Source organism: Carassius carassius, unplaced genomic scaffold (assembly GCF_963082965.1).
Source record: "Carassius carassius unplaced genomic scaffold, fCarCar2.1 SCAFFOLD_60, whole genome shotgun sequence".
Lineage (NCBI taxonomy): Eukaryota > Metazoa > Chordata > Actinopteri > Cypriniformes > Cyprinidae > Carassius > Carassius carassius.
In genome coordinates this window covers 277,501-290,000 of record NW_026775084.1, presented here as the reverse complement: position 1 = coordinate 290,000, position 12,500 = coordinate 277,501, and the positions used below count along the sequence as shown (strand labels likewise).

General features: G+C 38.1%; 13 non-coding genes across 13 annotated transcripts in view; all 13 read left to right on the top strand.

The window, feature by feature from the left end:
- Positions 1–85, top strand: part of LOC132135848 (5S ribosomal RNA) — a 119-nt gene extending 34 nt beyond the window's left edge. The window contains exon 1 of the ribosomal RNA XR_009430768.1: positions 1–85. This exon is cut by the window's left edge and continues 34 nt beyond it. This is a non-coding gene — a ribosomal RNA (5S ribosomal RNA).
- A 384-nt stretch (positions 86–469) lies between these two features.
- Positions 470–588, top strand: LOC132136399 (5S ribosomal RNA). The gene has a single exon (XR_009431267.1). It is a non-coding gene; the product is annotated as a 5S ribosomal RNA (ribosomal RNA).
- Positions 589–1,082: 494 nt separating this feature from the next.
- On the top strand, positions 1,083–1,201 carry LOC132135966 (5S ribosomal RNA). The gene has a single exon (XR_009430877.1). It is a non-coding gene; the product is annotated as a 5S ribosomal RNA (ribosomal RNA).
- Positions 1,202–1,816: 615 nt separating this feature from the next.
- On the top strand, positions 1,817–1,935 carry LOC132136398 (5S ribosomal RNA). Its single transcript, XR_009431266.1, has one exon. It is a non-coding gene; the product is annotated as a 5S ribosomal RNA (ribosomal RNA).
- Positions 1,936–2,316: 381 nt separating this feature from the next.
- On the top strand, positions 2,317–2,435 carry LOC132135640 (5S ribosomal RNA). The gene has a single exon (XR_009430573.1). It is a non-coding gene; the product is annotated as a 5S ribosomal RNA (ribosomal RNA).
- Positions 2,436–3,029: 594 nt separating this feature from the next.
- On the top strand, positions 3,030–3,148 carry LOC132135638 (5S ribosomal RNA). The gene has a single exon (XR_009430571.1). It is a non-coding gene; the product is annotated as a 5S ribosomal RNA (ribosomal RNA).
- Positions 3,149–3,742: 594 nt separating this feature from the next.
- On the top strand, positions 3,743–3,861 carry LOC132136397 (5S ribosomal RNA). The gene has a single exon (XR_009431265.1). It is a non-coding gene; the product is annotated as a 5S ribosomal RNA (ribosomal RNA).
- Positions 3,862–4,242: 381 nt separating this feature from the next.
- LOC132135637 (5S ribosomal RNA) lies at positions 4,243–4,361 on the top strand. The gene has a single exon (XR_009430570.1). It is a non-coding gene; the product is annotated as a 5S ribosomal RNA (ribosomal RNA).
- Positions 4,362–10,067: 5,706 nt separating this feature from the next.
- LOC132135351 (5S ribosomal RNA) lies at positions 10,068–10,186 on the top strand. The gene has a single exon (XR_009430299.1). It is a non-coding gene; the product is annotated as a 5S ribosomal RNA (ribosomal RNA).
- A 602-nt stretch (positions 10,187–10,788) lies between these two features.
- On the top strand, positions 10,789–10,907 carry LOC132136395 (5S ribosomal RNA). The gene has a single exon (XR_009431263.1). It is a non-coding gene; the product is annotated as a 5S ribosomal RNA (ribosomal RNA).
- Positions 10,908–11,510: 603 nt separating this feature from the next.
- LOC132135847 (5S ribosomal RNA) lies at positions 11,511–11,629 on the top strand. The gene has a single exon (XR_009430767.1). It is a non-coding gene; the product is annotated as a 5S ribosomal RNA (ribosomal RNA).
- A 384-nt stretch (positions 11,630–12,013) lies between these two features.
- LOC132136394 (5S ribosomal RNA) lies at positions 12,014–12,132 on the top strand. The gene has a single exon (XR_009431262.1). It is a non-coding gene; the product is annotated as a 5S ribosomal RNA (ribosomal RNA).
- Positions 12,133–12,216: 84 nt separating this feature from the next.
- LOC132135350 (5S ribosomal RNA) lies at positions 12,217–12,335 on the top strand. Its single transcript, XR_009430298.1, has one exon. It is a non-coding gene; the product is annotated as a 5S ribosomal RNA (ribosomal RNA).
- Positions 12,336–12,500: the final 165 nt, after the last annotated feature.

Genomic DNA, 12,500 nt, shown 5'->3' with positions numbered 1-12,500 from the left:
TCGTCTGATCTCGGAAGCTAAGAAGGTTTGGGCCTGGTTAGTACTTGGATGGGAGACCGCCTGGGAATACCAGGTGCTGTAAGCTTTTAGGTTTCCTTCTCTACTTATATAATGCACTGGCGGTTATAGTGGCTGATCTTTAAATAGCCCTCTCTTTGCAGCCCAGTACTTTTGGAATTTTTCAGTAATTATCTAAGAGTTTTGCATAAATAAAAAAAAAAAAAAAAAAAAAGAGTCAATGCCCAGTCTTAGAAAACCGAAACAGGTTTGGGCCTGGTTAGTACTTTTGGAAATTTTCAGTAATTATGTAATAAATTTGCAAAAAAAAAAATTAAATAAATAAAGAGTCAATGCCCAATCTCAGAATCTAAGCAGGTATGGGCCCAGTTAGTACTTGGATGGGAGACTGCTTGGAAATACCGATTATAGTGGCTGATCTTTAAATAGCCCTCTCTTTGCAGCCTCCTTCGCTTACGGCCATACCAGCCTGGCTATGCCCGATCTCGTCTGATCTCGGAAGCTAAGCAGGTTTGGGCCTGGTTAGTACTTGGATGGGAGACCGCCTGGGAATACCAGGTGCTGTAAGCTTTTAGGTTTCCTTCTCTACTTATATAATGCACTGGCGGTTATAGTGGCTGATCTTTAAATAGCCCTCTCTTTGCAGCCTAGTACTTTTGGAATTTTTCAGTAATTATCTAAGAGTTTTGCATAAATAAAAAAAAAAAAAAAAAAAAAAGATTCAATGCCCAGTCTTAGAAAACCGAAACAGGTTTGGGCCTGTTTAGTAGTTTTGGAACTTTTCACTAATTGTCTAATAATCTAGCAAAACAAAAAAAAAAAAAAAAGAGTCAATGCCCAGTCTTAGAAAACCGAAACAGGTTTGGGCCTGGTTAGTACTTTTGGAAATTTTCAGTAATTATGTAATAAATTTGCAAAAAAAAAAATTAAATAAATAAAGAGTCAATGCCCAATCTCAGAATCTAAGCAGGTATGGGCCCAGTTAGTACTTGGATGGGAGACTGCTTGGAAATACCGATTATAGTGGCTGATCTTTAAATAGCCCTCTCTTTGCAGCCTCATTCGCTCACGGCCATACCAGCCTGGCTATGCCTGATCTCGTCTGATCTCGGAAGCTAAGCAGGTTTGGGCCTGGTTAGTACTTGGATGGGAGACCGCCTGGGAATACCAGGTGCTGTAAGCTTTTAGGTTTCCTTCTCTACTTATATAATGCACTGGCGGTTATAGTGGCTGATCTTTAAATAGCCCTCTCTTTGCAGCCTAGTACTTTTGGAATTTTTCAGTAATTATCTAAGAGTTTTGCATAAATAAAAAAAAAAAAAAAAAAAAAGAGTCAATGCCCAGTCTTAGAAAACCGAAACAGGTTTGGGCCTGTTTAGTAGTTTTGGAACTTTTCACTAATTGTCTGATAATCTAGCAAAAAAAAAAAAAAAAAAAAAAAAAGAGTCAATGCCCAGTCTTAGAAAACCGAAACAAGTTTGGGCCTGCTTAGTAGTTTTGGAACTTTTCATTAATTGTCTAATAATCTAGCAAAAAAAAAAAAAAAAAAAAAAAAAAAAAGAGTCAATGCCCAGTCTTAGAAAACCGAAACAGGTTTGGGCCTGGTTAGTACTTTTGGAAATTTTCAGTAATTATGTAATAAATTTGCAAAAAAAAAAAATTAAATAAATAAAGAGTCAATGCCCAATCTCAGAATCTAAGCAGGTTTGGGCCCAGTTAGTACTTGGATGGGAGACTGCTTGGAAATACCGATTATAGTGGCTGATCTTTAAATAGCCCTCTCTTTGCAGCCTCCTTCGCTTACGGCCATACCAGCCTGGCTATGCCCGATCTCGTCTGATCTCGGAAGCTAAGCAGGTTTGGGCCTGGTTAGTACTTGGATGGGAGACCGCCTGGGAATACCAGGTGCTGTAAGCTTTTAGGTTTCCTTCTCTACTTATATAATGCACTGGCGGTTATAGTGGCTGATCTTTAAATAGCCCTCTCTTTGCAGCCTAGTACTTTTGGAATATTTCAGTAATTATCTAAGAGTTTTGCATAAATAAAAAAAAAAAAAAAAAAAGAGTCAATGCCCAGTCTTAGAAAACCGAAACAGGTTTGGGCCAGGTTAGTACTTTTGGAAATTTTCAGTAATTATGTAATAAATTTGCAAAAAAATTTTTAAATAAATAAAGAGTCAATGCCCAATCTCAGAATCTAAGCAGGTTTGGGCCCAGTTAGTACTTGGATGGGAGACTGCCTGGAAATACCGATTATAGTGGCTGATCTTTAAATAGCCCTCTCTTTGCAGCCTCGTTCGCTTACGGCCATACCAGCATGGCTATGCCCGATCTCGTCTGATCTCGGAAGCTAAGCAGGTTTGGGCCTGGTTAGTACTTGGATGGGAGACCGCCTGGGAATACCAGGTGCTGTAAGCTTTTAGGTTTCCTTCTCTACTTATATAATGCACTGGCAGTTATAGTGGCTGATCTTTAAATAGCCCTCTCTTTGCAGCCCAGTACTTTTGGAATTTTTCAGTAATTATCTAAGAGTTTTGCATAAGTAAAAAAAAAAAAAAAAAAAAAGAGTCAATGCCCAGTCTTAGAAAACCGAAACAGGTTTGGGCCTGTTTAGTAGTTTTGGAACTTTTCACTAATTGTCTAATAATCTAGCAAAAAAAAAAAAAAAAAAAAAAAGAGTCAATGCCCAGTCTTAGAAAACCGAAACAGGTTTGGGCCTGTTTAGTAGTTTTGGAACTTTTCATTAATTGTCTAATAATCTAGCAAAAAAAAAAAGAGTCAATGCCCAGTCTTAGAAAACCGAAACAGGTTTGGGCCTGGTTAGTACTTTTGGAAATTTTCAGTAATTATGTAATAAATTTGCAAAAAAAAAAATTAAATAAATAAAGAGTCAATGCCCAATCTCAGAATCTAAGCAGGTTTGGGCCCAGTTAGTACTTGGATGGGAGACTGCTTGGAAATACCGATTATAGTGGCTGATCTTTAAATAGCCCTCTCTTTGCAGCCTCGTTCGCTTACGGCCATACCAGCATGGCTATGCCCGATCTCGTCTGATCTCGGAAGCTAAGCAGGTTTGGGCCTGGTTAGTACTTGGATGGGAGACCGCCTGGGAATACCAGGTGCTGTAAGCTTTTAGGTTTCCTTCTCTACTTATATAATGCACTGGCAGTTATAGTGGCTGATCTTTAAATAGCCCTCTCTTTGCAGCCCAGTACTTTTGGAATTTTTCAGTAATTATCTAAGAGTTTTGCATAAGTAAAAAAAAAAAAAAAAAAAAAGAGTCAATGCCCAGTCTTAGAAAACCGAAACAGGTTTGGGCCTGTTTAGTAGTTTTGGAACTTTTCACTAATTGTCTAATAATCTAGCAAAAAAAAAAAAAAAAAAAAAAAGAGTCAATGCCCAGTCTTAGAAAACCGAAACAGGTTTGGGCCTGTTTAGTAGTTTTGGAACTTTTCATTAATTGTCTAATAATCTAGCAAAAAAAAAAAGAGTCAATGCCCAGTCTTAGAAAACCGAAACAGGTTTGGGCCTGGTTAGTACTTTTGGAAATTTTCAGTAATTATGTAATAAATTTGCAAAAAAAAAAATTAAATAAATAAAGAGTCAATGCCCAATCTCAGAATCTAAGCAGGTTTGGGCCCAGTTAGTACTTGGATGGGAGACTGCTTGGAAATACCGATTATAGTGGCTGATCTTTAAATAGCCCTCTCTTTGCAGCCTCCTTCGCTTACGGCCATACCAGCCTGGCTATGCCCGATCTCGTCTGATCTCGGAAGCTAAGCAGGTTTGGGCCTGGTTAGTACTTGGATGGGAGACCGCCTGGGAATACCAGGTGCTGTAAGCTTTTAGGTTTCCTTCTCTACTTATATAATGCACTGGCGGTTATAGTGGCTGATCTTTAAATAGCCCTCTCTTTGCAGCCTAGTACTTTTGGAATATTTCAGTAATTATCTAAGAGTTTTGCATAAATAAAAAAAAAAAAAAAAAAAGAGTCAATGCCCAGTCTTAGAAAACCGAAACAGGTTTGGGCCAGGTTAGTACTTTTGGAAATTTTCAGTAATTATGTAATAAATTTGCAAAAAAATTTTTAAATAAATAAAGAGTCAATGCCCAATCTCAGAATCTAAGCAGGTTTGGGCCCAGTTAGTACTTGGATGGGAGACTGCCTGGAAATACCGATTATAGTGGCTGATCTTTAAATAGCCCTCTCTTTGCAGCCTCGTTCGCTTACGGCCATACCAGCATGGCTATGCCCGATCTCGTCTGATCTCGGAAGCTAAGCAGGTTTGGGCCTGGTTAGTACTTGGATGGGAGACCGCCTGGGAATACCAGGTGCTGTAAGCTTTTAGGTTTCCTTCTCTACTTATATAATGCACTGGCAGTTATAGTGGCTGATCTTTAAATAGCCCTCTCTTTGCAGCCACCTTCGCTTACGGCCATACCAGCCTGGCTATGCCCGATAGTGGTACAGTCCAGGAAGTGACTTGGTGAAAGAGCAAACAGAGAAACTTTACATCTAAAACAGTATTTAAATTCGTTTTTATTTTTTGAAATAACCCCTGTCTTCAAAAGTTAAAGTTTATTTTGTGTCTACAGTGTTCCCCCAGCAGCCTTTGCTGTTTGGGGGACCATCAAATACAGTTTTATTTTTGTGATGGAAATAGAAAGCATGGCAGCAAACAAAGAACTCAAAATGAAAGCCGGACAAGCAAACAATGGACAAAGCATGGATAATGACAGCGGAAAAGGACATCAAACTTCCATGCATGCAAGCGATGAAAGGAGGAATATCAGAAAAGAGGTATGTGGAGAACACCATGAGAAATATTCCAAAGAGTTGACTGTGGAAGTTGAAGTGGCAGGAACAGAAAAAATCTCTATGATGGACTTATTAAGAGGTGTAAAGAAGGAGTGTGGAGAAGTGGTGGGATGCAGAGTGAGAGGAGAAAGGTCATACGAACTTACAATGAAGGATGATATGGCAAAGAGTAAACTGATGGACGGTGTTAGAGTAAAAGGAGCAATGGTGCATGCCAGAGACATAGTGAACAATGAAATGGTAGTGTCATTTATTAACCTGCCAGTTTATTTGGAAGATCAGAAGATTTTTGCAAAACTGGAAGAATGGGGAGTTAAACCATTGTCTGCCATTAAGCGCCGGGTATGGCCAGGAACTGACATTTTAGATGGAACGAGATTCTTAAAAGTCCGGTTCACTGATGAAGTTCGCTCACTCCCATATTCAACCAGGTTTGAAACATTAAGAGGCACAGAGTACTTTCGTGTTATACATGACAGGCAGGTGCGTGTATGCAGGTTGTGCATTAAAACAGGGCATTTGTTTCGAGAATGCCCAGAGTTTAAGTGTTTTTCATGTGGCAAGGTAGGCCACTATGCAAGGGAGTGTGGAGAGCAAACAGAGAGAGTGATAGAGGAGGAGGGTGAACAAAGTGAAGACGATGAGAGGAGGGAGGACGATCAAACAGAGAAGCAAAGCACAGTGAGCGAGGATGACATGGAAGTTACAAAAGATGGAGGAGAAAGCGGTAATGGACAGGATGGAGCTGGAAGGGGACAGAGAGCTGGAACAGCTGGTGAGGAGGCCGATGATGAGGAAAGGATGGAGGAGAAGGAAGAAGAGGAGGAGAAGCAGGATGAAGAAGATGAAGAGGAGGAAGAGTATGAAGAGGATATAAAGCTAGTGGGAACTAAAAAAGAGAAAAAGGTAGAGCAACAAGCAGTACCTCAAAAGAAGGAAAGTAAGATTCCTCAAAGAATGCAGACAACACTACAAAAACTGACTGTCAAAAGAAAGGCGGAGAGAGACAAGGACAGAATTGAACTGATAAAAGAACAACGCTCTGGTACGTGAATTCTGAAATGGTATTAGATGTTTTGGTTTAAAAAGTAATATATTTTTCTTTGGGTTGCTGGCATGGTTTCTGTTACTTCAGTAAATGCAAATGGGTTAAGGAATATTAACAAGTTGAAGGAGTTAAAATTTACATATAGGAGTGATATAATTTGTATTCAAGAAACGAATTGGGATGATGGAAAAGTGAGAGAAGTAAAGGATGTATGGAAGGGAGATATATACTTTAATAATGGTGCAAGAAATGCAAGGGGTGTAGCAATAATGATTAAAAAAGATAGGATTGAAAATGTAAGGCAGGTGTACAGAGACCAGGTAGGGAGAATTTTAGTTATAGAATTTAAATTCAAAGGTATTGAATTCAGATTAATTAATATATATGTTCCGAATGTGGAAAATGATAAGAGGTGTTGTATTGAAGAACTAAAGGATCTAATTGTTGGAAGGTGCATAATAGTAGGCGATTTTAACATTATATGTAGTAGATTGGATGTTGGGAAAGGAGGGAGTTTCAGGTGGGAAAAATCAAGATTAATGTTAATGGAAGTAATGAGAGATAAGGGATTACTAGATGTATGGAGACATGAGAATCCAGAGAAGAGAGAGTTCACAAGGAGACAGATGAGAGAAGGGATATTAAAACAGAGTAGGATTGATCTAGTGATTGTGCAGGGAGATACCATAATCTATATTGATGAAATAAGACATCAGAGGAATAACTTTAGTGATCATGATGGGGTTAGATTTAGAATCAAAGTCGGAAGGAGAGAGGTGGGTGGAGGGTTGTGGATACTAAATGCAGGGTATATTGAAGAAGAGGAGTATAGACAACAGATGAAAGTGTTACTACTTCAGGAAAATCAGTGGTTGAAGGAATGCTGGGAGGAAGATGAATTCAATAATGACATTGGTAAGATATGGGAGGAGGTAAAAAATAAAATTAAAGCTTTAAGCATAAAGTATAGCAAGAAAAGAAAAGAGAGGATGATGAAAGAGGAAAGGGAGCTCAGAGAACAAGTGAGGATAGAACTCAGCAGAGTAGATGATGAAGAAGGATATTGCATGGAAAAATATATAGAAGTGAATATGAGGTTAGAGAGATATGAGAGGGAAAAATGCAAAGGAGCAATTTTAAGAAGTAAGGCGAAATATGCACTGGAAGGAGAAAAGTGCACAGGGTATTTCCTGGGTTTAGAAAAAAGAAGGCAAAGTAAGACATATATCCATGAAATATATTCAAAAAAGAGAGAGATAATAACGGACTATGTAGAGATATTGGAGAGGGTGCAAGAGTTTTATGGTGAGTTGTATATGAGAGGGTGTGTGGATGAGACAAGTATAGAGGAAGTATTGAAGTGTGTAGAGAGGGAGCTAGGAGAAGAAGAAAAGAGATGGTGTGATAGAGAGATAGAGGAAGAAGAGGTTATAGCTGCAATAGAAGGTTTAAGAAGTGGGAAAAGCCCAGGAAGTGATGGGATAGGGACAGAATGGTATAAATTATATAAAAATTATGTAGCACCAATTTTAGTGGAAGTATATAAGAGAATGGAGAGAACAGAAATAATACAAAGTAAAATGGTAGAGGGAGTGATAACACTAGTTTTTAAAAAGGGGAATAAATTAGATTTAGAAAATTATAGGCCGATTAGTTTGTTGAACACAGACTACAAAATACTTACCAAAGTTTTAGCAAATAGGATGAAAAGAGTAATAGGAGACATTATTCAGCCAACACAAAGCTACAGCATTCCTGGAAGAGATATAGCAGATACAATTGGAACAATCAGAGATGTGATTGAGTATATGACGAGGGATGGGAAGGGTGGGATAGTGTTGGGGATTGACTGGAACAAGGCCTTTGATAGGGTCGAACACAAGTTTTTATTTAAGGTCTTAGAAAAGTTTGGTTTTGGGGAGAGAATGGTAGGATGGGTGAGGAGATTGTATGGAAGTGCAAGAAGCTGTGTAAAGGTGAATGGAATATTGACGGATACATTTGATGTGGGAAGGTCAGTGCGGCAAGGCTGCCCGCTATCTGCTTTATTATATGCCCTTTCCATTGAACCTTTGGCATCATTAATTAAGAGAGACAAGAGAATAAGAGGAATTGAGTTGCCATATGGAGGGAAGTGTGTAATTAACCAGTATGCCGATGACACAACAGTGACAGTAAGGGAAATAAGCAGTGTGGAAAAAGTCTTAGAGTTGGTAGAAAAATATGGAAAGGCATCAGGGGCGAAAATAAATAGAGAAAAATCTGAAATAATGTATATAGGAGAAGTAGAAAGAGCTGATGTAGGTGTGAGGGTTGAGGAAAAGTACATGAAAGTGTTGGGTGTATATTTGGGGGTAGATTCAAAGGAGGCAAGGAATATAACATGGGCTGGAGTGATAAATAAGATAAGAACAGTTTGTATTGCATGGAAAGGAAGAAAATTAAGGATAAAAGGGAAAATAATTGTGGTTAATAATCTTATGCTGTCGGTATGCGTATATGTAATGAGTGTAATTGAAATGCCTGAGTGGGTGATGAATGAATTAAATAAAATTGTACATGATTTTATATGGGAAGGGAAGGGAGTTAAAATTGCACAAAAAACATTGGTGGCGAGGAAACAGGAAGGTGGACTAAAGCTGATTGATTTAGAAACAAAAAAGTTGGCAATAAGAATAAAAACTGTTAAAAAATATATGGAAGGAAGATGGGAGTTTGGTTGGAGAGAATTCTTAAAGAAATACATTGATGATGTTGGAAGAATGGGAGAGTATGGGTGGTATATGGGCTTTAAACAGTCAATGACTGTGGGAATGCCAGACATATACAGGGAGGTGATGGAGGCATGGAGGCAATTCCTGCCAAAAGCAGAGTATGATTGCACAGAGGTGCACACATTTATAAATTTGCCTTTGTTTTTAAACGAGAAATTTAAACACAATAATAAAACATTGTATGAGCCCAAATTCTTAGAAGCCGGAATAAGGCAAGTGAAAGATATTATTTATGAAGTTATTCCAGGTTTTCTTAGAAATAACTGTATATATGACTCAGTGTGTGAGTTGGATGGCATGGAGAGCAGAGTAAAGGTAAACAATATATATGAAAGAATTAAAGCGAGTCTACCATCGAAATGGGTGAATGTTATAGAAAAGAGTTGTGTAAAGAAAAAACAACAGGATTTGCCTGAGATGTACATAATGAAAGACGGGGAAAAATATAATATAAAAAGCATTAGCGTAAAGAAAGTCTATGGCTTGTTTATAATGGATCAAATAAAAGTGCCAGCATCTGAAAAAGTATGGAGTAGGGTGTTTGAAGACTTGGATGTAAAGAAAATATGGTCAAATATGGATATAAAATACAATACTATAGAATGTGAAAATAATGACTTCTTAATCAGACACAATAGAATCTATACAAATGTGGTACTAAATAAAATAAATAATGATAATAATGTGATGTGTGATGTATGTAACACTGACCATGAGACTTTTTTGCATTATTTTTTGGAATGTAATGAATTAAAAGATTTTTTTGTTTTCTTAAAAAGTCTGTTAAAAAAGAATTGCTTTGATGATGTGAATTTGGAGGAGGGATGGAGTAAAATATTTTTATTTGGAGTGTTTCAGAAGAAGACAGCAATAGACTTTTGGTTTATCAATTATGTACTAAGCCATGCTAGATTAGCAGTTGTACTTAGACGGAATTATGCACACTTCGAAGGGAGAAAAGTCAAAATAAAAGACTTGTTCAAAGCAATAATGACAAGAGATATTGAAATGTGCTGTAAATATGGGGGAGATGATGTGAAGGACTTCTTTGTAACCGGTAATAAATTCATAAAAGAGGGGGATAGAAAAGAGGTTTTGTATAACTGGTAAAAATTTATGTTCTGAAGGTTTAAAAATGACATGATTATGTTTTCTTGATGTGAACAATTGAAATTGAACTGTAAATTTGTGAATTTCAATAAAAAAGAAAAAAAAAAAAAAAAAAAGGCTATGCCCGATCTCGTCTGATCTCGGAAGCTAAGCAGGTTTGGGCCTGGTTAGTACTTGGATGGGAGACCGCCTGGGAATACCAGGTGCTGTAAGCTTTTAGGTTTCCTTCTCTACTTATACAATGCACTGGCAGTTATAGTGGCTGATCTTTAAATAGCCCTCTCTTTGCAGCCTCCTTCGCTTACGGCCATGCCAGCCTGGCTATGCCCGATCTCGTCTGATCTCGGAAGCTAAGCAGGTTTGGGCCTGGTTAGTACTTGGATGGGAGACCGCCTGGGAATACCAGGTGCTGTAAGCTTTTAGGTTTCCTTCTCTACTTATTTAATGCACTGGCGGTTATAGTGGCTGATCTTTAAATAGCCCTCTCTTTGCAGCCCAGTACTTTTGGAATTTTTCAGTAATTATCTAAGAGTTTTGCATAAATAAAAAAAAAAAAAAAAAAAAAGAGTCAATGCCCAGTCTTAGAAAACCGAAACAGGTTTGGGCCTGTTTAGTAGTTTTGGAACTTTCCACTAATTGTCTAATAATCTAGCAAAAAAAAAAAAAAAAAAAAAAAGAGTCAATGCCCAGTCTTAGAAAACCGAAACAGGTTTGGGCCTGTTTAGTAGTTTTGGAACTTTTCATTAATTGTCTAATAATCTAGAAAAAAAAAAAAAAAAAAAAGAGTCAATGCCCAGTCTTAGAAAACCGAAACAGGTTTGGGCCTGGTTAGTACTTTTGGAAATTTTCAGTAATTATGTAATAAATTTGCAAAAAAAAAAATTAAATAAATAAAGAGTCAATGCCCAATCTCAGAATCTAAGCAGGTTTGGGCCCAGTTAGTACTTGGATGGGAGACTGCTTGGAAATACCGATTATAGTGGCTGATCTTTAAATAGCCCTCTCTTTGCAGCCTCCTTCGCTTACGGCCATACCAGCCTGGCTATGCCCGATCTCGTCTGATCTCGGAAGCTAAGCAGGTTTGGGCCTGGTTAGTACTTGGATGGGAGACCGCCTGGGAATACCAGGTGCTGTAAGCTTTTAGGTTTCCTTCTCTACTTATATAATGCACTGGCGGTTATAGTGGCTGATCTTTAAATAGCCCTCTCTTTGCAGCCCAGTACTTTTGGAATTTTTCAGTAATTATCTAAGAGTTTTGCATAAATAAAAAAAAAAAAAAAAAAAAGAGTCAATGCCCAGTCTTAGAAAACCGAAACAGGTTTGGGCCTGTTTAGTAGTTTTGGAACTTTTCACTAATTGTCTAATAATCTAGCAAAAAAAAAAAAAAAAAAAAAAGAGTCAATGCCCAGTCTTAGAAAACCGAAACAGGTTTGGGCCTGTTTAGTAGTTTTGGAACTTTTCATTAATTGTCTAATAATCTAGCAAAAAAAAAAAAAAAAAAAAAAGAGTCAATGCCCAGTCTTAGAAAACCGAAACAGGTTTGGGCCTGGTTAGTACTTTTGGAAATTTTCAGTAATTATGTAATAAATTTGCAAAAAAAAAAATTAAATAAATAAAGAGTCAATGCCCAATCTCAGAATCTAAGCAGGTTTGGGCCCAGTTAGTACTTGGATGGGAGACTGCTTGGAAATACCGATTATAGTGGCTGATCTTTAAATAGCCCTCTCTTTGCAGCCTCCTTCGCTTACGGCCATACCAGCCTGGCTATGCCCGATCTCGTCTGATCTCGGAAGCTAAGAAGGTTTGGGCCTGGTTAGTACTTGGATGGGAGACCGCCTGGGAATACCAGGTGCTGTAAGCTTTTAGGTTTCCTTCTCTACTTATATAATGCACTGGCGGTTATAGTGGCTGATCTTTAAATAGCCCTCTCTTTGCAGCCCAGTACTTTTGGAATTTTTCAGTAATTATCTAAGAGTTTTGCATAAATAAAAAAAAAAAAAAAAAAAAAGAGTCAATGCCCAGTCTTAGAAAACCGAAACAGGTTTGGGCCTGGTTAGTACTTTTGGAAATTTTCAGTAATTATGTAATAAATTTGCAAAAAAAAAAATTAAATAAATAAAGAGTCAATGCCCAATCTCAGAATCTAAGCAGGTTTGGGCCCAGTTAGTACTTGGATGGGAGACTGCTTGGAAATACCGATTATAGTGGCTGATCTTTAAATAGCCCTCTCTTTGCAGCCTCCTTCGCTTACGGCCATACCAGCCTGGCTATGCCCGATCTCGTCTGATCTCGGAAGCTAAGCAGGTTTGGGCCTGGTTAGTACTTGGATGGGAGACCGCCTGGGAATACCAGGTGCTGTAAGCTTTTAGGTTTCCTTCTCTACTTATACAATGCACTGGCAGTTATAGTGGCTGATCTTTAAATAGCCCTCTCTTTGCAGCCTCCTTCGCTTACGGCCATGCCAGCCTGGCTATGCCCGATCTCGTCTGATCTCGGAAGCTAAGCAGGTTTGGGCCTGGTTAGTACTTGGATGGGAGACCGCCTGGGAATACCAGGTGCTGTAAGCTTTTAGGTTTCCTTCTCTACTTATATAATGCACTGGCGGTTATAGTGGCTGATCTTTAAATAGCCCTCTCTTTGCAGCCCAGTACTTTTGGAATTTTTCAGTAATTATCTAAGAGTTTTGCATAAATAAAAAAAAAAAAAAAAAAAAGAGTCAATGCCCAGTCTTA